Source organism: Symphalangus syndactylus, chromosome 19, assembly GCF_028878055.3.
Source record: "Symphalangus syndactylus isolate Jambi chromosome 19, NHGRI_mSymSyn1-v2.1_pri, whole genome shotgun sequence".
NCBI lineage: Eukaryota > Metazoa > Chordata > Mammalia > Primates > Hylobatidae > Symphalangus > Symphalangus syndactylus.
The window spans coordinates 55,734,839-55,757,047 of NC_072434.2; the positions used below are offsets into that span (position 1 = coordinate 55,734,839).

At 41.5% G+C, this 22,209-nt stretch overlaps 1 protein-coding gene and 1 long non-coding RNA gene across 2 annotated transcripts in view; one reads left to right on the top strand and one right to left on the bottom strand.

The window, feature by feature from the left end:
* Positions 1–22,209, bottom strand: part of LOC129458571 (uncharacterized) — a 33,180-nt gene that overhangs the window by 4,650 nt on the left and 6,321 nt on the right. The window contains exons 2-3 of the long non-coding RNA XR_008649663.2: positions 20,264–20,393; positions 4,528–4,664 (exon numbers count right to left, since the gene is read on the bottom strand). This is a non-coding gene — a long non-coding RNA (uncharacterized lncRNA). The remainder of the gene's footprint in view (positions 1–4,527; positions 4,665–20,263; positions 20,394–22,209) is intronic.
* C8B (complement C8 beta chain) overlaps positions 17,917–22,209 on the top strand; it is a 45,355-nt gene continuing 41,062 nt past the window's right edge. Inside the window, exon 1 of the mRNA XM_055234509.2 lies at positions 17,917–17,960. The gene's annotated coding sequence lies outside the window, so the exon portion shown is untranslated. The remainder of the gene's footprint in view (positions 17,961–22,209) is intronic.

A 22,209-nucleotide genomic window follows, 5' to 3' on the forward strand; every position in this document is an offset into this window, starting at 1 on the left:
TTCACTCTTTGGTGAAGAATATTAATGACTACCAAGTGGAAAAATGTCTAAATATTCTTGCGCGATGGCAGCCTCTGGTGACTTGGGTCTTTAATCTTCCGAGCAACCTCTTGCCACTTCTATCACTCACTCGGGGGGGTCACAGCTTGGAGTGGGGAGCAAGCAGGAATGGTTGGAGATGGAAGAAGCAGGTCTTAGAGCTGGCATACTGTCAACAGTAAAATGCCACATGCCCTTCATACTGTACATTTAGCAACTCTACCTTACCTCACCTTTGGAGTGAAATGGTGGGAGAGGTGAACTCTGAGGTCTATCTTATTTCAGATTACAGGTCAAAGTCATTCACGTGTAGCTCAGGGCCATGATAATCTAGCAACTTAGTTACTAAAGAAAAGCTGTTTCCTTTTTACCTGTCTTGTGCCTTTTCAGACCTTCTTAGAAGGAACAAGAAAGGTGGTCAACCGTCACACAGCCCATGTTTATCCTTTTAGGATAAAGCAACATAGTGTAGACTAAAAATAAAGAAACCCTAATTCAGTGATTAGCCCCCTTTCATCAGGAGAAAGACAAATGATGCAAAAGTCAAGGAGGCAGATAATCGTTTTCTTTCTTCCTGGTGGGCTCTAAACTTAAGCAAAACCTGAAAAGCAGGGTATGTAACCAAATCTTCACCCTGGGCTTATTGTTCGTTGCTTTTCTCATTTAAGTGGAGCACACTATCTTCACTGGTGAGTCGATATAGAATAGTTTCCAGATAGTGGACCCTGATTTCAGAAAGTCTTTGACTTGCCAGTTGTTTCACCTCAGACAAGTCACTTAAACTGTCTAAAATTTTCATTTACTCACCTAAAATTGCAGGCTATTATAAGAAATAAATTTGATAATTTCGTGCCTGGAACATAGTAAACGCTCAATGCACGTTACCTGTTGCTAATATCAAAGAAAGTCTGATCACTATTATGGATTTTTATATTTAATTCTTTCACTTTCACCTTGCCCATCTATTATCCCAGCTCAGTAACTCTATCAGGTGTGAAGAAGGGCAGTAAGTGATATTATCTCTATTTTATTGTCAAAGAACGGCAAAGAAGTATATACAAACAGCATCCAAATTTTCTTCCCTAGCAAAGTTTAAAGAAAAAATGCATTATGGACTTATTCATATAACAAAGAGTTATTAACGATGTGCTATGTGCCAGGTCTTCTGAGAAGCACTGGAGATTGAAGATTTTTTTTCAGTGCATACATGACTGTCCCCGCTTCAAGAAGCTCAGATTCTAGAGGGGAAAATAGATTAATAGACAAGTAAACTATAGTAGAATTAATGCTGGAATAAAGGATGTGCTAATACGATGGGAGTGGTGGGAGACTGCTATATAGAAGTGTTGATGGTCAAACTGGGTGTTAAGAAGTAAGTAGGAGTTTACCATGAGGTGATGGTAGTGGAGGGAAGAGCATTAGCAGAACTAGCAGGGCCAGTGCACATGATATGCCTGGAGTGGCTGTGAAGGAAGGCAGAAAATAATGCTCATTTAACTGTTGAATAACAGAAAAAAAATTTCTCGATTCATATATCAAATCTAGAATAACAAAACACCAAAAAAATACAAATGATAGCCTAATCTTTTCAATGGATAATCAGAAGTTCCTACATTTTAAACACAGCTGTAAACCATGACTAAATAAAGCTGACTTTCAGAATGTAATTAATAGCTCAAGAGAGACTGTCTCATCTTAATGGATGCCAAAAAGGCATCTGATAAAATTCATTATCCTCTTCAAGAAAAAAACTGGAAACTAGAATTATAGTAATATTCCCTTCACATGGTGAAGAACACCTCCCTCAAACCAACAGCCAATATGAAACTTAGCAGTGAAAATTGAGGGTAGCCCCATTAAAATCAGATGGAGATCAAGGTGGCAGCTATTACCTCTATCATTTAACATTGCTCTGAAATTTGAGGCAATGCAATGCACTAACACAAGAAAAAGAAGTCAAGTGTTTAAAATGAGAACAATTCTCACTCATAGTTGGGAATTGAACAATGAGAACACTTGGACACAGGAAGAGGAACATCACACACTGGGGACTGTTGTGGGGTGTGGGGAGGGGGGAGGGACAGCATTAGGAGATATACCTAATGTAAATGACGAGTTAATGGGTGCAGCACACCAACATGGCACATGTATACATATGTAACAAACCTGCACGTTGTGCACATATACCCTAGAATTTAAAGTATAATAAAAAATAGAAAAAATAAAAAATAAAATGAGAACATTATCAGTGTTTGCAGATAATATTTTCTAACAGGAAATATCTATTAGAAGGGATCAGAACAAATAAGGGAATTACCTAAGGTTGCTACTTTAAAAATAAATATATAAAAATCAATATTTTTTATATTGCCATAAGTAATCTTATAGAAAACCTAACTGGAAACTTACACAGATTCCATTAATGATAGTAACAAAAGGAGAATACCCAAGAATAAATGTAATACTGAAGATGTAAGAACTAGATGAAAAAAAACCAACAAAACAAAGCTACAAAGGCTTGTTGAAGGGCATAAAGTAATAGAACAAATTGAAACAGAAGGTCCAACTCTCTCTAATTAATTTATAACTTACTGCAACAACTATCTCAATTTTATAATATATCTTCAATCATGTGTTCGTATTCAATCATATTCTAAGTCATATCTGAAAGAGATAAGAATGTGAGATTATTTGAGAAAAAAATTCAATGTCATGATCATAAATTTATACTATCAGTTCAGATCTCAAAAATGAACCCAAAATAATTTAAAGTGTTTGCTTTCACAAATTATTCTGTGATTTACTCTATTTACCTAGTCATGGTTTATGGAATATAAAGTACAGAAATAAACTCAAGAAATTAATTTATGACAGAATATATTCTAATTAGCAGGGATAAAATAGACTATTCAATAAATGGAACTAGGATAACAAAAACTACTAGAAAATGTTAGATTTCTACCTCATATCATGTGGGTAATTGAATTCCATATAAGTTAAATATACGTAAACATGAAAGTGTATGGGAAAATATTAGTGAATATTAATATGGGGTAGAAAAGGTCCTTATAAGTATACCACCAAATGCAGAAAATAAATATTTATAAAAATATGGATAGGTTTACCAAAAATTGATATGAAAAAATGAAATTAAAAGGCCATGGGAAATTAGGAAAATATTTACAGCATACATTATAAACAAAGCTTTATTGTTCTAAATGTACAGAAAGCTACTAACAGCTTTATAGAAAAAGTTTATAGCAAAATTAGTAAAGAACATGAGCAAACAATTTCTGAAGAAGAAAGGTCCATAAATAATAGCTAGAGACATAAAGCAGCTAAATGTTTCATCAATAGGAAGGATATTAACTAAATTACTGTTCTATGCAGCATTTATCAAAAAGTGAAAGGAGTCTAAATATGCTTATATGAAACAATAACGAGACATCTAAGAATAGTGTGTGTGGTGAGTTCCCATTTTTGTTAACAATATAAAAAGTATTAAAAAGTATGCATGTAGGTGTTTATGTTTACATAGAAAATTTTCATTACTCTATTCAGGAAAGTGCTTATTTATTTAATAAGCATCCAATGAGTGCCTGTTGTGTGCCAGGCATCATTCTACACGCTGGGAAAACAAAGCCCTTGCCCTCATGCAGTCATGTTAAGCACATGCTAACTAGAGAGTTCAGCTCCAGAGATGGGGTGTAGGAGCCTGGGGTGGGAGAAAACAAACTTACCATCTATACCTCAGTATGCTATTTGAAATGCTATGTTACTACCTACTTTCTGTTTCCAATATTTTTAATTAGCCCAAAAGCATTTTAATGTACAAATTTTTGTAATAAAAAATTCAAGTTAAAACAAGATAACTTTTGCCTATCAGATGACCAATAATTTTAAAAGTGATTATCTGTGTTGGTGAGGATATGAGGAAAAACGCATTCAAACAACTTCGAGTGTTTGATTCAAAGATTTTTAAGTCAAATACTTTTAAAAGGGTATAATATTCAATATGACAATTCCATGTATAAGACTGAAATTTAAAACATGAGAATTTCCACAGTAGTGAACAAATATGTATTAAGATGTTCTTCACTTTCTATGTATATAATAGAGAAAAACTAGAAATCTAAATTTCAAATAATATAAAACTAGCTAAATATTATATTTGTGGAATAGGATGCTATGACTATATAATCACTGATATACTCCTTGAAGGCAGAGACCATGTCTCTTATATTGATTTTCCACATCCATCAGTGTAATTTTATGAATGTTTATGAATGCAGCCATTACAATGTTATAGAACCTATATTTTACCCCATTGTTTTTCAGACTGTTTTTTAGTAATCATTCAATATAATAAAGTGTAAAGTCAAGCCGGATGCAGTGGCTCACTCCTGTAATCCTGGCACTTTGGGAGGCCAAGGCAGGCAGATCACGTGAGGCCAGCAGGTTAAGACCAGCCTGGTCAGCAAAAATTACCCGGGTGTGGTGGTGCACGCCTGTAGTCCCGGCTACTCAGGAGGCTGAGGTATGAGGATCTCTTGAACTCGGGAGGCAGAAGTTGCAGTGAGCCAAGACAGCACGCCTGCACTCCAGCCTGGGTGACGGAGCGAGACCTTGTCAAAAAAAAAAAAAGTATACAGTCAGGTATACATTATGTTTCTAATTTGGTTGGATAAATGTACATATTCACATATAAGCACAGAAAAAAACTGTAAAAATCCAGGTAGTAGGATTACATATGATTTCCATTTTATTCTGTGCACTGAAATTTTTTATTTTGTTTTCCCGTTTCTGTTTAATTTAATTTAATTTAATTTTAAGTTCCGGGATACATGTGCAATGTTGTCCTGTTTCTCTATACTGAATAGCTATCCTTTTTTTAGTCAGAAAAAAATAAGTGTTGTTTTAAGAACCAACAACACCTTTGTTATTAAGAAAACATAAAAAGAACTGGTAGTAAGGAGAAGGTGGGAAAGAACTGGCTTGGTGGAAAGGGGAAAATGCGAATGATAGAATAATTGTGAGCTGCCTAAGGGGTGGACTCCTGGACTAGTCGTGCAGAGGTGAAGAGATACAAGGGGCTTGTCATAGGCCAAATAGCCATGGCTACGGGGAGGGGACAACTAGGTCTGGCCTTGCCCAGCAAGGAGTCAGGCTGTGATTTCTGGGGGACTAAGGACTGATTTGAAGCAGAACTGCAGCCCGGTAAGACAGGGAGATGATTCAGTGCCACACAGAGAAGGGGTCTGGTCCCAAAAAGCTTGTTAGAACCCCAGGCAGACCCATTGGCACCCTGGGGAGGACATCCTGCGGCATTGGAGTGGACATCACCTACTGGAATTGAGACATGGTTCCTAAGAATGGGTTTTCATGGCCAGGATCCAAAAGGAAGGCCATGGTTCCACAAGGAGACCTGTTCTGAGTCGAGATGATAAAGCTATCTCCAAACCCCACCTGCTGGGACAACGCTATCTCCAAACCCCACCTTTAGACCAAGGTGATGAAATGCTATGCAGATGTCATAACAATAAGAAGTATTTGTTGAGATTTTAATTTGTTTTAAACACCATGTGAAATGCTTCACTTAGATTGTCTCAGTTCATCCTCACAACAGCCCTGTAAGGTTTAAACTATTATTATTCCCACTTTACAAGAATGGCACTGAGGCTTAGAGAGAAAGCTCACAGGTCACAGAAGCTGCACTTGGAAGGGCTAAAATTCACATCCAGAGTCTGACTCTAGAACTCAGGTTCTTAATCATTACTCCAAGTTGACTCCTTAATTAGGACCAGAAGTTACTCATTGAACTAGAAGAGGTTGTTTGGTGACAGTGGGCAATGTATGTTGGAGAAAAAGGAAGAGGATTTGGGATCAAAAACAAAACTGACAAGCACTTAAGCAATTTCTCTCTCTAAGCTTCAAACTACGCTGATAAAGCAGACAGTGGAATTCCATCAATCCCCTCCTCAAAGAGAGTTTGATCTTTGGACAAGATTTGAATGACATACTCTCATCCTTAAATAGGCACAAAGAGACCATCAGAAAAAAACCAAGCACCCTGCACTTTATGCGTTCTTCAAAAGAGATGTGAAAACGGGTTGGGGAAGACCAGACCCTTGCGCACCTTACACAGCCAATGAGTTTATTAACTCAGGAGACACACAAAACTCAGCTCTGAAAAACAGAGGCATTTTAGGGATCATGGCCGTCAGTGAGTTGGAGGAGGAAGAAGGCCCAGAGATTTCTACTACCAATCACTCACAGTCTGCCTTTCTTCTCAAAGTTATAGCACCATCATTGCCAACCTCACTTCACCCATGAAAGCCATGCTGTGATCAAAGGAAGCATATCTTTGTCAATCTACAAAGCCTATTGTTTATAATTTACAACTTGCAAAGGAACAACAGCATTTTGTTTATTTAGTATACACCCTTTATTTTAGTAAACATAAAAATCAAAAAGTTTAGAAAATATAAAATATAGGCCGGGTTCGGTGGCTCATGACTGTAATCCCAGCACTTTGGAAGGCTTGAAGTCAGGAGTTCGTGACCAGCCTGTCCAACATGGTGAAACCCCATCTCTACTAAAAATACAAAAATTAGCCAGGCGTGGTCGCATGCACCTATAGCCCCAGCTACTCAGGAGGCTGAGGCAGGATAATCAGTTGAACCTGGGACATGGAGAGTGCAGTGAGCCAAGATCATGCCACTGCACTCCAGGCTGGGCAAAAAGAGCAAAACTCCATCTAAAAAAAAAAAAAAAAAAAAAAAAAAAAAACAGAAAAAGAAAGAAAGAAAGCAGAAATGAAAGAAGAAAGAAAGAAAGAAGAAGAAGAAAGAAAGAAGAAAGAAAGAAAGAAAGAAAGAAAGAAAGAAAGAAAGAAAGAAAGAAAAAAGAAAGAAAGGAAAGAAAGAGAAAATATAAAATACATAGATATAAAAGTTTCATGTCTGCTTCTATGCTTCTAACCTTACTCTGCCAACCCTATTTTTCCATTAGTTTTAAAAAATGTATTTTTAATTACACCATGACCATAAACACATTCTTAATATAATAATGCTAATATTACAGAGAAAACTAACTGTTGACCATGCCCTTTTATCCTAGTTTCTTTCCCAGAGACAAACAATTATCCATTCAGTGTGCCCTTCCAGATTCTCCTAGGTATTTACATTCACAAATGTTTACTACAGACATACATAGTTTTTGTTTTATAGGTGTTTGCTTTTTAAAATATATAAATAGTAGTATGCAATGCATACAACTTGTTTTCCTTCACTGAACCATAGATTGGAAAGATCATCTTTCATGCACACATAGATCAACATAGATCAACATGTGTGTACATGAAATTTAGGTACAATATTCCTACAGGAAAGTACAGAGATTCCAGTTCTATCACTTAGTAGCTCTGAGACATTGGGTGAGTTAACCTCTCAGAGCTGCCTTAGCCTCATCTGTAAAATTGAGATGAGGTTAGCACTGTAATGAGGCATAAATGGGCTAGCAATTGTAAAGTGCCTAGCACATGGTAAATTCTACCTTTGTGTTTGTTAAATATCAGTAAAGTGCCTGAGGTCCAGCACTGGTGAGGAGCACAGGGAGATCTGCTCTCATGCCCACCCACCTGGCTGCTGGCACTGCTTACACACCCTTGTGACCCTCTCTAAGAAGCAGCAGTGACCACCAATCCCACCTCCACATGCAGAAGCAGAGGCCCAGTAGAGGAGAAGTGGCTGGAAATTTGGTTATGAAACGAGTTTCTGTGACCCTTTCCTTTTCTCCCTTCCAAGGCTCTGTCTGGGCCAATACACATGGCTGGGTTCTCAACCTTACCCTTTCTTACTACCCCAAACTCTCTAGGTGTCTCCATTGCAAGGAAGAGTGGGTAGGTGAAGAATCTCAGCCTTCCTCCTGTGGAGACAGGCTATCCTCACGGGGCGAGGGACAGAGTATTGCCTGAAGTCTGTTGGGTCCCTGCCATCCATGCCTCCTCCCTACTTTTACAGGTGGATTCTGATAATCCCGCCTTAGCCATGCTTATCCCTTAGCCTCTCTTCTTCATCCCCACTAGCACCACAGAACAAGCCTCCTAAGAGGTCGCCTTGTCTTTGCCCTTTGAAATGCATTTTAAGCAGTGTCTGAGAAACACAGCTTTGCTCATCTACTCTGCTCTTCTAAGACCCTCCTTGGCTCCATGTTACCTGTAGAACTGAGCCTGGGTGAGTCTGATATTTCCACCCAGGTATTCAAATAGACAAGGAGGAATTAAACTACAGTAAGTGGTGAATTTTCTGGAATGTCATCATAAAGATGTACTCTAAGCAGTTACTGGCTCTCCTCCTTAGATATCTCAGAAGCCTTGATAGGCTTTCTCATCCAAACGGGGAGTTGGACAGGGGTTTGGGAACACTTCGTAGGTCTCTTCTTCCCCCACCCTATGTTTAGCTGCCAATAGCACTACCCTGTGCAGCTGAGCCGGTTCTGACCACAGAGCTGGTTGTTAGCAATTTTATCCTCCTTAGCAGGTGGGGTTTGGAGATAGCTTTGTCATCTCAACTCAGAACAGGTCTCCTCATGGAACTACAGCCTTCCTTTTGGATCCTGGCCATGCAAGCCCATTCTTAGGAACCATGTTTCAATTCCAGTAGGTGATGTCCACTCCAGTGCTGCAGGATGTCCTCCCCAGGGTGCCAATGGATCTGCCTGGGGTTCTGACAAGCTTTTTGGGACTAGGCCCCTTCTCTGTGTGGCACTGGATCATCTCCCTGTCTTATCAGGCTGCAGTTCTGCTTCAAATCAGTCCTTAGTCCCCCAGAAATCACAGCCTGACTCCTTGCTGGGCAAGGCCAGACCTAGTTGTCCCCTCCCCATAGCCATGGCTATTTGGCCTATGACAAGCTCCTTGTATCTCTTCACCTCTGCACAGCTAGTCCAGGAGTCCACCCCTTAGGCAGCTCACAATTATCTCTATCTATCATTTGCATTTTCTCCTTTCCACCAGGCCTGTTCTTTCCCACCTTCTCCTTACAGCTATATGTCTATATATATATATATATATATATATATATATATATATATATATATGTCTATATATGTCTATATATGTCTATACATATATATGATGGTATTTAGAGTGGGGAGTTAGCATATCTACATTCTTTTTCATTTTCTCACAAGACCCCTATAATATGGGCATTCTCACCCCCATTTTATAAAGCAAGAAACTGAAGCTCAAAAGCGGTAAAACACCCTCTCCAGATAAATGGTACAGCTAGATCCCTGTACTCACAGATACCAAAATTCTGGTTCTTTTGTTATTCCATGCTTCCTGGAGAAAGTAAGGGAGAAGTGACTGTCCTCTCATTTTCACCTGCAATCTACTTGGCTTTAGGAAGCTCCTGGGCCACGGTCTGTTATCATACCTTGCCCAGCTCTTTTGAGAGTTACCTAACTAGAGGATGGGAAATGCTTGGCCAATATCAGTTATGTTAATGGCTGAGATTCAACACTAATAATAATATGTTATCTCAGTAGAAACATCTGGCTTATGGATCGTGAGGAAGAAGTTTTATCAAACTCCACATGAGCTTACTCAAAAAGTAACAATCTACAAATCCATCCATGCTTTGTGCTGATGGCATTTTAGGTAGAGCAAGAATTGCTCCTTGCAAATGGTGCATGCTACACTTTTGCTGCTCTGGAAACCGTCATTTCAAGAAACATGTGCTTTAGTGGATTCATTCTCCTCTAAAAGTAAACCCATATGCCAGAGGCACAAAGGAGGCTGGCCCACAGAAGTATCTCTGTAATTGTTCCAGCTTTGAGTTAATTTCATGGTGGTTGCGGGGACTAGCCAGAGGGATGGTGGGAGAGGGCAGCAGTGGGGTTTATGGGACTGGAAACTGAGCAGTGACTGGAAACTCAAGACAGTGAGAGACAGCTTGAGAAAAGCCTCAAGGTCATGAAAGAGAGCCTGGGTCTAAAATGTCAAGAGGAAGAGTCAGATAAACCCAAAACAGCTGTCAAAATCAGAATACAAAGGGATGTGTCCATGGCCCCAGACACGAGGCAGCTCAGAGCAAGAGAGGCAGAGTAAAGTCCCTGAGAGGATGTGGGCTGGAGTCCACTCTCAAGAGACGGTCAGGGGGTCAGTGAATCAGTTAGGCATAAATATTCATAGGTGTTTTAGAGTATGTGGAAAAGGTCTCTGCTTTCCTACTAGACTGTTAACCCCTTGCAGGCAGGAACCATATCATATTAATATCTTTCCTTACACATAGCACAGTGCCTGAAACATAGTAGGTGAGCTGGAAAGGTCTCCTGAACATGTAGGACTGAGAGAAAGACCCTGGGCTGAAGGAGAGGTCATGGAGTTAACTACCAACTCTACTTCTGCTAAGGTGGGTAGCACCGGGTAAGTTACTTTACCTCTCTGAGCCTCAATTTCTGAACAAATGAAGAGGCTGGATGATACATATAATGCCCTTTACAATGTTGTAAAATATTCTGAGTCTAGGAATAATAAATGAATCAGCGAATAAATGAATAAAAGCTATGTTGACAGGGTTATTAACATTCCAATCAGCATGCTAATATCATAATAGAAGGACATCTCTACAAGTGCTAGAGATATCAAAATGAATGAAAATATGGTCCTCTCCTTGAAGGAATGCACAGGTGGAGGGAGAAGGAAGGACAGACGGCCAAGGAATTACAACACAGTGTCACAAATACCAGCAAATGCTATCCTAGAGATAGTGCTATGGGGCCAAAATAAGACATGGTTTCTTTTCTTGGGATAGTCAGGCAAAGTTTCTGATATAGTTTGGATGTTTGTCCCCTCCAAATCTCATGTTGAAATGTGATTCCCAATATTGGAGGTGGGGCCTACTGGAAGGTGATTGGATCACCGGGGCGGATCCCTCATGAATGGTTTTCCACTAACCTCCTTGTTGATGAGTGAGTTCTTGCTCAGTTAGTTCACACAAGATCTGGTTGTTGAAAAGTCTGGGGCCTCCCCCTATCACAACTTGCTCATGCTTTTCCCATGTGATATTCCTGCTTCCCTTCACCTTCCACCGTGACTGCAAGCTTCCTGAGGCCCTCACAAGAAGCAGATGCCAGCCCCATGCTTCCTGTGCAGCCTGCAGAACTATGAGCCTATTAAATCTCTTTTCTTTATAGATTACCCAGCCTCACATATTTCTTTATGGCAACACAAAAACGGACTGATACAAGCTTCTCAAAGTAGGAGTGACATTTGCGATGGATCTTGAAAAGATGAACATGATTTTACCAGATGGAGAATGAGGACCCCAGTAAAAAAGTCCACATGACAGAGGGAACAACATGTACCAAAGTTGCACAACTCAGGAAATTTCAGGATTTATCAGTGGAGATCCAGGATTTAATCTAGAAGGGTATGCATTTACTCATGGAAAAGGATGGAAGAGGAGAGGAGGGGAGGGGAAGGGAGAGAAAAAAATGCCATTTTTTGCTAGAGATTTATCTGTTTCCATCTTACCTGCATTGATGAGTAATAATCAAGTGCTAACAAAGAAAGCTGTGAAACAGCTAGTATGGCAATGAGCTTAAATTCCAGAAAGCTGAAGCCATGGAATGTGAGTCCTCAGAAGAAATTTAGAAGTCATCTGAGCTCAAATTTCCTAATATGAACATGTCTTTTTCCTTTTATACATCCCTGCCCTGCTGCCTTTTTCTCCTCACCCACCACGTTCATCATTCTGGGACTGGAAATGGGATGTGGGAGGGGGCAGGATTTGAGTAGTTTTTGGTTTTCAGCTAAATTTGGGCTGGGAAACACAAATTACAGTGAACACTGTCATTTTAAGGATGAGAAAGCTGAGACGTGGGTAAAGGAAATGACTTTCTCAAAGCCTCAAGCTGGGAATAAAGCCCCAGTCCTTCTGGTTTTCTGGCTCAAGTCCACAATCCCTAATAACTTCTCCCTATGTAACTTCTCTAAACTATGGTGAGAACATCTGCATGCCTCCATCAGCCTTTCTTAACTCAGGACACAGGTGTAGCCAGCCTGCCTCCAGGACTGGGAACTGTACCTCTGCAGGACGATTTCCAGGTCACTGGCTGGAATCTTGCTCCAGGGAGGAAGACTCAAGGGCATTGCTGCCCAGATGGCTCTTGTACTGCACCCCCAGCATCAACAGAGACTTCCAAGTGTTCGTCTCAAGAGCCCTTAGTTTATTGTCATTCACTGGGGCTTTACAAATTAAGGAAAGAAATGAGAGAGAGCAAGCATGCATGCATGTGAGAGAGAAGATTCTAATTGCTCTCCAACAAAGTGAACAGAGAACTGAGGTTTGACATAAAGTCCTGGCTCAAACCCTGCCCTTCTCAAATACTTGATATTATTATTATTTTGATTATAATAGCTTTTGTTGATCCTCTCCTAAGTGCCGGGTACTGTGCAGATGGTTTGCCCACATCCTCTTTAATCCCTCCAAAATCCCAGAAAGATAGCATCATCCCCGTTTTGTAGATAAAGAAATGAGCCACAGACAGCCCAAGTCTTATGTTCAAAGTGATACAGCAACAACCTAGCAGTGTCAGGATTTGAGTGCAGATCTCTCTAACTCTGAATCTTATTTTTAAAAGCTGTGTGACCTTGGGCAATGCAGGTTTCTCATCTGTGACACAGCGAATAATAATAAAAATTCATGTTGTGGAAAGACTCCGAGAATAAATAGATCAAAGGAAATAAAATAACTCTTACCTGTTAGGATTGCCATCAGGATCAAACGAGCTGATAAGGAAAAGTGCTTTGTAAACTGCAATACACTATCCAAATTTTATCATTATTATTATTTCAAAAAATGTGGCTGCACCCATAAAATAAAACAGTGTGTGGCATATATTTATGACAACATGCCTCAGAAACAATTTCCATTCTGACAGTTTCCCTCCGTATCATGTTATTAAAAGGTTAAGGAAAATGAACAACTGAGGATTAAGATTAGATCTTTCACACATGAAACCACAAAATCAACAGAGCCCCAGTAATCTATCCAGAGATATGAAAAAATATACCAAGGTGCCCAGAATGATTACTCTGGGAAATGTCAACAGGTATTGATGAGGAACCTGGCAAGGCAGCTGCAGTAGAGGCTTGGCCACTGTCTCCTGCACACTAGCGCTGCCCTGGTGAACAGAGACTCATTCTGAGAGCTCAGGGATGGTGAGAGAGCCTGGGAGATGGGCAGTTTTCACCCTCTCAAAGTTCTGCAGAATTTCTTTCTGCAATTGGGTCAGAGCTACATAGGACAAATGGTAGCCTGAGCAGCACCATGGAGAGTGTGTGATTACACCTATTTGTGGTCAATATACGGACCTTTTAAAACCTGCTATTGTTATCCTTATGCTATGATGGTCATTACCACCGTGGCTGAAAATTGTTAAGTATTTTGAAGATGCCAACTATCTTTGTGGATACCTGTGGGACTGCAGGGCCAAGGCTGCAGTCTCAAAGCTGTGGAGTTCTGCTCAGAGGGTTTAGTTTTCCCACTTATCTGGAAAGGGTTTCTTGGAGATCTCAGAGGATGGAAGAATTCTGGTGAATGTTCTGGTGAAGGTTTTAGGTCAAAACTCTGAGATATGGCTAAATGTGAGATTGAAGTCTATGCCTCAGGTACTCTAAGATAAAATGACCTTTTGATTAACCTTCATGGTTGCATGATTCTCTACCTGTGTTACCCTCCTCTGGCAGTCCTGGACATGGATGTGGAGTCACAGATGATAATAATGATAGTTATGATAGAAATAGCAGCTTCCACATATTGAACACCTACCACGTTTCAAGCACTGTGCAGGAAATTTAGGTTTATTGTTCCTAATCCTTATGACCCCCATACAAGAATAATTTTCTCTATAGTGAAGGAACTGAGAATCAGAAAGGCAAAGTAACTTGCCCAAAGTCAGACAGCTAACAAATGACAGAAGTGAGATTCAAACTCAGCCCATTACCCCTCCAGTGCCTATGCTGCATCCACTTGGTGGCACTGCCTCTCAAAAATACAAACCCCCAAACCATAGGTAAGTACTGCAACTGGGTCATGACCGTTAAGTGGAACAGCCTCCCACCAAAGGGTAGCCAACTAACAGAACTCATGGATGGTAGGAGTAACAGGAGAAGGTGCTAACGGGAGCAGAGGGTCAGAACAAATGCTGGAGCAGACTGGAGAGGGCTGACTTATTCTAGAGGGCTTGGAAAGTAGCCTGCATGGAAAGGACAAGCCAGCCCCAGAGACGTGTAGTTCTTGCAGAACTCACTCACAGGCTGCCCTACTCCCAGCCTCTGAGGACACAAGTCATAAGATTCGGAAGGTGTAAGAGTCCCCAGCCACTTACTCTGCAAGCATCTGAACACAAGCCAGCCTGGTTGCTGGGTTCTTTGGGTCCTTGTGCCCCATTTCTAGTAGCTGGGCTCTGGGTATTATCTACTTTCCAGACCTTAAGGGAATCCAGGTGACTCTGGCTTGGATGTGTGGGCACTTAGGCTTGCCCTGCCTCAGCAAGTCTGCCTGGATCTGAAGTGCCTGGGGGCTCCTTCCCACAGGGATTGCTACCTTATTGCGCAGGTGAGAACCGGAGATTCAGAAGGGAGACTCCACCTGCCCCAGAACACACACAGGTGGTATGCAAGTGTCAAGAATGGGCCAAACCTCATTCTGTAGCATGAATCGCAGAATGTTTCCTCCCGCTCCATTCAGCCACATAGAAGAATCTTAAATCTGGGGCTAGGTTTTAGGCATCAAGCAGATCCCTACATCGGAAAAAGCCACCTCTCTGCCCTCTTCCCACCCTTGTTTAAGGAAGTCCTTGAGGTTCAGAGTCAGAGTCCAGACAGGGGTGACCTGAGAACTGGGATAAACTTCCACATAATGGCATTGGTAACAACTTGGATGAAGTTGGAGGCCATTATTCTAAGTGAAGTAACTCAGTAATGGAAAACCAAATATCTTTATGTTCTCACTTATAAGTGGGAGCTAAGCTATCAGGATGCAAGTGCATAGAATGATATAATGGACTTGCAGGGAAGGGTGAGAGTGGTGAGGGATAAAAGACTACATATTGGATATAGTGTACACTGCTTGGTGGACAGGTGCACCAAAATCTCAGATATCACCACTAAAGAAATTATCCATGTAACCAAAAACCACCTCATCCCCAAAAACTAATGAAATAAAGTAAAGAACGTCCATTTGATGTAGAAGCTGAATAATTATAAAAGTTAATGCTTGTATAATGTACTCATCATGTGCCCAGAATTGTTCTAAACATTTTATGTATTGTTACTCATTTGGTCTTCACAGGAGCCCCATAAGGTGGGCACAATTAGCCCTATTTTCCAGACAGGAAAAATGAAGTTAAGAAGTACAGCTAGTAAGTGTGGTAGCCCACTTTTGCACCATGCGTCAGGGCTGCAAAGCCCGTGCATGTAGCCTCTTTCTCATGTCATCCCTTAAAAAGACAGAGAATTCCTCTATACCTGGCCACATATAGAGATTCTGGTATCAGAGAGCCCTGAGGAATAACAATTGCACACTTTGACAAGTGCAGCTATCCAAACCTGTATCAGAGTTAATAGACTAGTGCATTCAGGAGAAACAGAAACCTGTAAAGTATAATAATATTTTGAATCTAAATCAACACCACATGTATACTTATAAGACTCCTAAAATGTCTTGTTTCTATATCAAACAACAAAAAAGGTAATTGGGTCCATCAGTCAGTGTATTAGTCTGTTCTTGTGCTGCTAATAAAGACATACCCAAGACTAGGTAATTTATACATGGAAGAGGTTTAATGGACTCACAGTTCAGCATGGCTGAGGAGGCCTCACAATCATGGCAGAAGGCAAAGGAGAAGCAAAGGCACGTCTTCCATGGCAGCAGGCGAAAGAGCTTATGTGGGGGATCTCCCCTTTATAAAATCATCAGATCTCATGAGACTTATTCACTATCACAAGAAAAGCATGGGAGAGACCAACATCCATGATTCAATTACCTCCCACTGGATCCCTCCCATGACATGTGGGAATTATGGGAGCTACAATTCAAGATGGAACTTGGGTGGGCCCACAGCCAAACCATATCAGTCAGTATGATTTAGGTGTCTTGGATTCATCCTTGACTTTGACCTGCTGTTTGTGAACCATGTGTAGGTAGCCAGGTTTATGAAGCCAGGCTTTTCCTCTCTAGCAAATTCTGCAAAGTTGGATGCTGACTGCATCTAGACAGAAATAAGTCTTCCATTCCAAAAAGAGGGCTCTGGTTGCTAAACTTTTCAAATCAATGGATAGATACAAGAGCCCAACAAGTCAACTGTCTATCTGGAAGGCTGTTTAAGTTGGAAATTATGAAATTAACAGCCAGAACATAACCAATGATGATATTAATCATTACCATTTCCCGTCATGTGTGGCACTGTGCTAAGTACTTTCACAGCCCTGAATGGAAATGCTAAGTAACATAGCCCACGGCCACACATTCAGTAAGTTGTAGAGACAGGCTCTACCAACAGACATTCTGCCTGCAGAGCCGCCCTCTTAACATGTGTACAATCCTAGCCTAATTTCATATGTTTGATTTACCACACAGTTAAGCAGAAATATACAACAAACTGTAGAAATGCTAGATTGGAGTTCCCGTGTCAGATTTGATGTTTTCCTCGGCAAAGGGAATGGCCTCTGGTCAGGCAGGACTGGGTTCTCCTTGCTGTGGTTTGCTTGTGAGATCTGGTGATCATCTTTAGAGGGTCCCTGCTCTTCTCTCTCATGCCCCATCTTTGGATTACATCATTTCCATTCATCAAGGGTCTTAAAACCCTTTGAAGAAAGATCTTGTTCATTGTACCTGCCAATTCTCAAAGCTCATTCTAAGTCTTTTTTATGTTTTTACTGTGTTTTAGAGAAAGGATCTCATTCTGTCTCCCAGGGTAGAGAGCAGTGGTGTAATCCTAGTTCACTGCAGCCTCAAACTCCGGGGCTGGAGCAATCCTTCTACCTCAGCCTCCCAAGAAGCCAGGACTACAAGTTTGTGCCACCACACCAGATGGGGTCTTGCAATTTTGTCCAGGCGGCTCTCAAAGTCCTGGCCTCAAGCAATTCTCCTGCTTTAGCCTTCCAAAATGCTGGGGTTATAGGTGTGTGCCACTATGCTCAGCCCTCCGTTGTAAGTCTTAAGTCCTGATCAAAGAATTACACACTTGTGAGTCCGGACAGGATGTTTCCCTGTGGTTTGGTGGTACAGTGGCATATCTATCTCTAATCAAAAAGTTCCACCTACCTCTAAAAGCCATATTCTCTATCAGCATTGGCTAAAGGAAGGTACTTGCACATTCTTTGGGAGAAAGGGGCTCTTTTGATTAAAACTTGTATTTTTAAAAAAGTCCTTCATTAAGCAATGCCACTTCCTGAACTGGTCTTCAGAGATTGTTCCCAGTGCACCACCCCACCTCTATTGTGTTGCTGTCTCCCAAATCGAGTCTGGGCTGGCCCTGTGACTCACTTTAACCAGCAGAATATGACGGAAGCAAGTCTATGCTAGTTCCAGGCTACAGCCTTAAGATGTGGCAACTTCTGCATTTCTACTCTTGGGAGCCCTGAGATGTCATGTGAGACTTTAGTTCCACTATTGGAGAGACCCTGTGGAGAGGCCCACTGGGTTGCCACCTGAAGAGGAGGAGGCCTGAGGAGAACCACAGCCCCAGCCAGACTGTCCAATCTAACCTTCAGCCATCAAGCTTCTGAGCCGAGTCAACAGACCTGTGAGTGGAGAAACAACTGGGACTCTTCCAGTCCCAGCAGACATCACATGGAACAGAGATGACCCTTCCTGCTGGGCCAGCTTGAATTCTTGAGCTACAGAATTGTGAGTAATGGTAACATCATTAATGTTTTCAGATGCTAAACATTCGGATAGTTTCTTATGGCTGTATCAGATAACAGAAACCCTGACACTATGTAACATCAATAATTGCACCATAGTTCAACGGCCTGACTAGTCAATCACTTCACTCTTCGGTTTGGGGCTTCACAAGCACAGGGGAAGTTTCCTAGACTCCTCTTCCACAGCCACCCCTCTAGTGTCGTCAAGAAAGTACATGATTTTCTACTTAAAGTTACCCAAGTCATAATTATAGATGTGTTCAATTACTTGGGTTTATTTCCTCTACGAAACTGGAAACTCCATGAAGGTACGGAACCAAAAGTGATATTTACTGCTGAATCCTCCACTTAGCACAGGGTCCAGCACACAGTGGACACTGAACATATGTTTTTTGAATGAATAAATGAACTTATGCTGTGTTTGAATTGGTATGAAGTTCGGTTCGGGCGTGGTGGCTCATGCCTGTAATCTTGGCACTTTGGAAGGCCGAGACAGATGGATCACCTGAGGTCAGGAGTTCGAGACCAGCCTGACTAACATGGTGAGACACCCTCTCTACTAAAATATATATATATAAATTAGCCAGGTGAGGTGGCAGGTGCCTGTAATCCCAGCCACTTGGGAGGCTGAGGCAGGAGAATTGCTGGAACCTGGGAGGCAGAGGTTGCAGTGAGCTGAGATTGCATCACTGCACTCCAGGTTGGGTGGCAGAGTGAGACTCAATCTCAAAAAAAACAGAAGAAGTTTGGAGTGGCTGGAGCATAGACATTGAGAAATTGTTAATTTGCTAGGCTAGAGAGTTTGAACTTGATCGTGTAGTTAGCAAATGAACAGATGCACAGGGTGGCCTAAACTCCACCATTTGCCACACTTAATCCAAAAAATCAATGCAACTACATAATCCATACAGTTGTTTCAAGTCCCCCAGGGAATTAGTTTCAAGGCACATTGCCAAGTAGAATCCCATTTTTCCTCCCCACACATTTCTAGCATTCCTGGAACTATCTGGATTAGAAAGTGAGTACTCTTTCAATTGTCTGTACTTATATTTAAAAACATTTGTGAAAATGAGTTGCTCTGAGTTGAACCGGAGATGCTTCATTGCCTATCCCAATCATGTCAATGCCTCATGGCTCATGAGGTCGGTAAAATATTCAAAGACTTTTGGGAACCAAAAAAAGGACTTAGTAGAACGTATAATGTACTGTACCCCCAGTATTAAACATATTGTGCCCACACCTGGCCCTAAATAACTAGTATCAAATCAAATTGTACCTAAAGAGCTCTCTCTTCAGTCCGCCTGCTTGCATTTGGCGAGCACATCCCAAATGAAGGAAACAACATCTGCGAGGTCAGCTCTCCTCTCAGCACTCCGCTGAACCCCTCACCTTGGAGCACACTGCTGGCCTTTTGCATCCACCTGGTTATACAGTGCTCATTGTCACCATCAGTGCTGACCAACAGTTCTTAGTACACATCCTATCTGTATTAGTCCATTTTCATGCTGCTGATAAAGACTTACCTGAGACTGGGCAATTTACAAAATAAAGAGGTTTAATGAACTTACAGTTCTGTGTGGCTGGGGAGGCCTCACATTCATGGCGAAAGGTGAAAGACATATCTCACATGGTGGCAGACAGTAGAAGAGAGCTAAAACCATCAGATCTTGTGAGACTTATTTACTGTCACGAGTACAGCACAGGAAAGACCTGACTCTATGAGCCAATTACTTCCCACCGGGTCTCTCCCATAACACACGGGAATTCAAGATGAGATTTGGGTGGGGACACAGGCAAACCATACCACTATCTGTTCCTGAGCTATATGGCTTACACAGTATTCTACATCTAAGCCTCTTTTACAGCCAGAGAGAAATAATTACCTATAATTTATAAGACCATGCACAATAGAACAAACAGGGCACCTGTGCGTGTCTACAGATAAATATATATCCATTCTTTATATACAGAAATATACATAATAAAGGAAACAGAATTTCCATATCCATCAACACAGAGAACAAACAAAACCCTAGAATAGACAGTTAGCCTCCTCTGCTAAATAGACGCTGCCTTCCTGCCACCACCACATCCGTATCATAGACATTGACCACTTAGAAAGCAGTTTTCAACCCGTAACTCCTTTCTAGTGAATGCTTGCCAGTTTTATGAGGTGGAGAATGAGGATTTGGGGAAGGAAGGTATATTTGCTTAGGTAACGCTAGCCACTATAACAGAAAAACACGACATCTCAGTGGCCTAATATAATAGAAATTTCTTTCTTACTCTTGCATAGTCTAATCAGCAGAGAGTGCAGAAGATTCTGTTCCAAGCAGTCATGCAGGAACCCAGGCTGCCAGAAGTTCTGCCCTCTTCGGCACTAGCTTTCAAGATTACCATGGGTATCCACATGTAGCTGGCATATGAGGGAAAAAGAGAGTGTAGGATTACACACTGGAGATTTATCATGGGTCAGACATACAACAGTACACACCACTTCTCCCTGTATTTTATTCACCAGATTGCAGTCACAGGGTTAAGTATAATTGCAAGGGAAGCTGGGACCCGTAGTGTAGCTTTAAAGGAAGGAGACATAGGCTCCATACATGGCTATTCTCTTTGCCACAGGAGGATAATTTAGCTGGCTATCATTATCTTTCTTTTAATTTTTTTCCTTCTTATTTTTCCAGTTGGGAATAGAGCCACTTCTTTTTCTCATTCAGGTTTTATTTTCCCCAGATAGCCCTCCAATAACCCTGTTGCCCACTCAGCCCACCCACACTTCCTTCTGGGAAAATTTCGAACCACTGTGGTGATAATACCCATGCAACGGATAAGACATTCCAATATGCATAACCACTTCGGTGATGTAGTTATCACAGCAGTCAGCTAAGGACTTTTGAAAATCAGGTTCCCCAGGCTGCAAGGAAAAATCTACAGTGGAAACAGTGGACGTTGGCATTTCCCAGACACTGATTAAGGCTCTAGAACAATAGGAGGGAGATAGATTCTGTCCTCCAGGATCCAGGGAAGGTGAGCCTGGAAGACAAGGGGCTCACCTGAAGGTGGACAAGCCCATGCTGTAATCCATGGGGCTGTGGGTGATGAAGGGGGAAATGCGTGCTGTGTAGGGTGGTGTCACCCTGAATAGCTGCCAGGCTCAGCCCTGGGGACTTAATACACCTTCCTTAGTAGAGAACTATAACCTCAGTCATCATAATTCCACCTTTAAACAGAGCTGTGTAGTGTACAAAGCCCTTCACTGTTCACTGAAAGTGTGTTATTTTCTTCCCTCAATGACATAAGACAGGTATTACGTTTATGCCTTCCTCTCCATCTCTACTCTCTCTTCTGCTAGCACTGCCCTAATTCAGGCCTGCATCATTTCTCAGTGGACTCTTAGGACAGCCTCCTAACAGGTCTCTCGGCTCCAATTTGCCTCCCTCTAATCCATTCTCCACACTGTAGCAAGAGTAATCTCTCAAAGAAAGCAGTCCCCTTTCTTCTCCTCCTAACACCCTTCAATAGCTTCTCTCCCAGCTTGGATAAAATCCATGTCATTAGCATGCTCATCAGGCCCTACCTGATATGGCTCCTGCCTGCCTCTCCTGTTTCATTTCTTTCCATTGCTCATGCTGAACTCTGTGCTACAGCAACACTGAATGGCTTATGGTTCCCACAGACCCAGTGAGCTTCCTCACCTTTGGATCATAACTTTGATGACCCCTCTCTCTGTAATACCACATGCCCTCCCTTTCATTTGCTAACTTCTCTTTAACCCTTAAGTGTCACCTCATTCCTGAGAATGCTTTTCCAATGGCCACACACATACTTGGCTGATGCCCGAGCTATGCTGTGCAAACCTCTCTCATTGTCACATTGTACTGTTGTGATGTTTTACTGTGCCTGCCCATCTCACTAAGCTGTGAGCTTTCATAGGGAAGGTCCATTACATACTCATTTTGATACCCAGTCACCTAGCATTGCACGTGGCATCTAGCAGGTGCTCAATAAATGATTGTTGAAGTGTTTTATCAACAAGCCTGCATTTTAAACTCAGTAAACTACTGCTTAGAGGGCTTAAGGGGTTTGTCCAGGATATAAACTAAGTCTTGAGAGAAATGAGATGTCTCAGTCTTTCTGAATCCTCAAATACTTCACACTATAGCACATGCTCTTCAAAAGGAGACAGATAATAATGTTGGCTGAAAAAGTTATATCTCTTGAAGAAA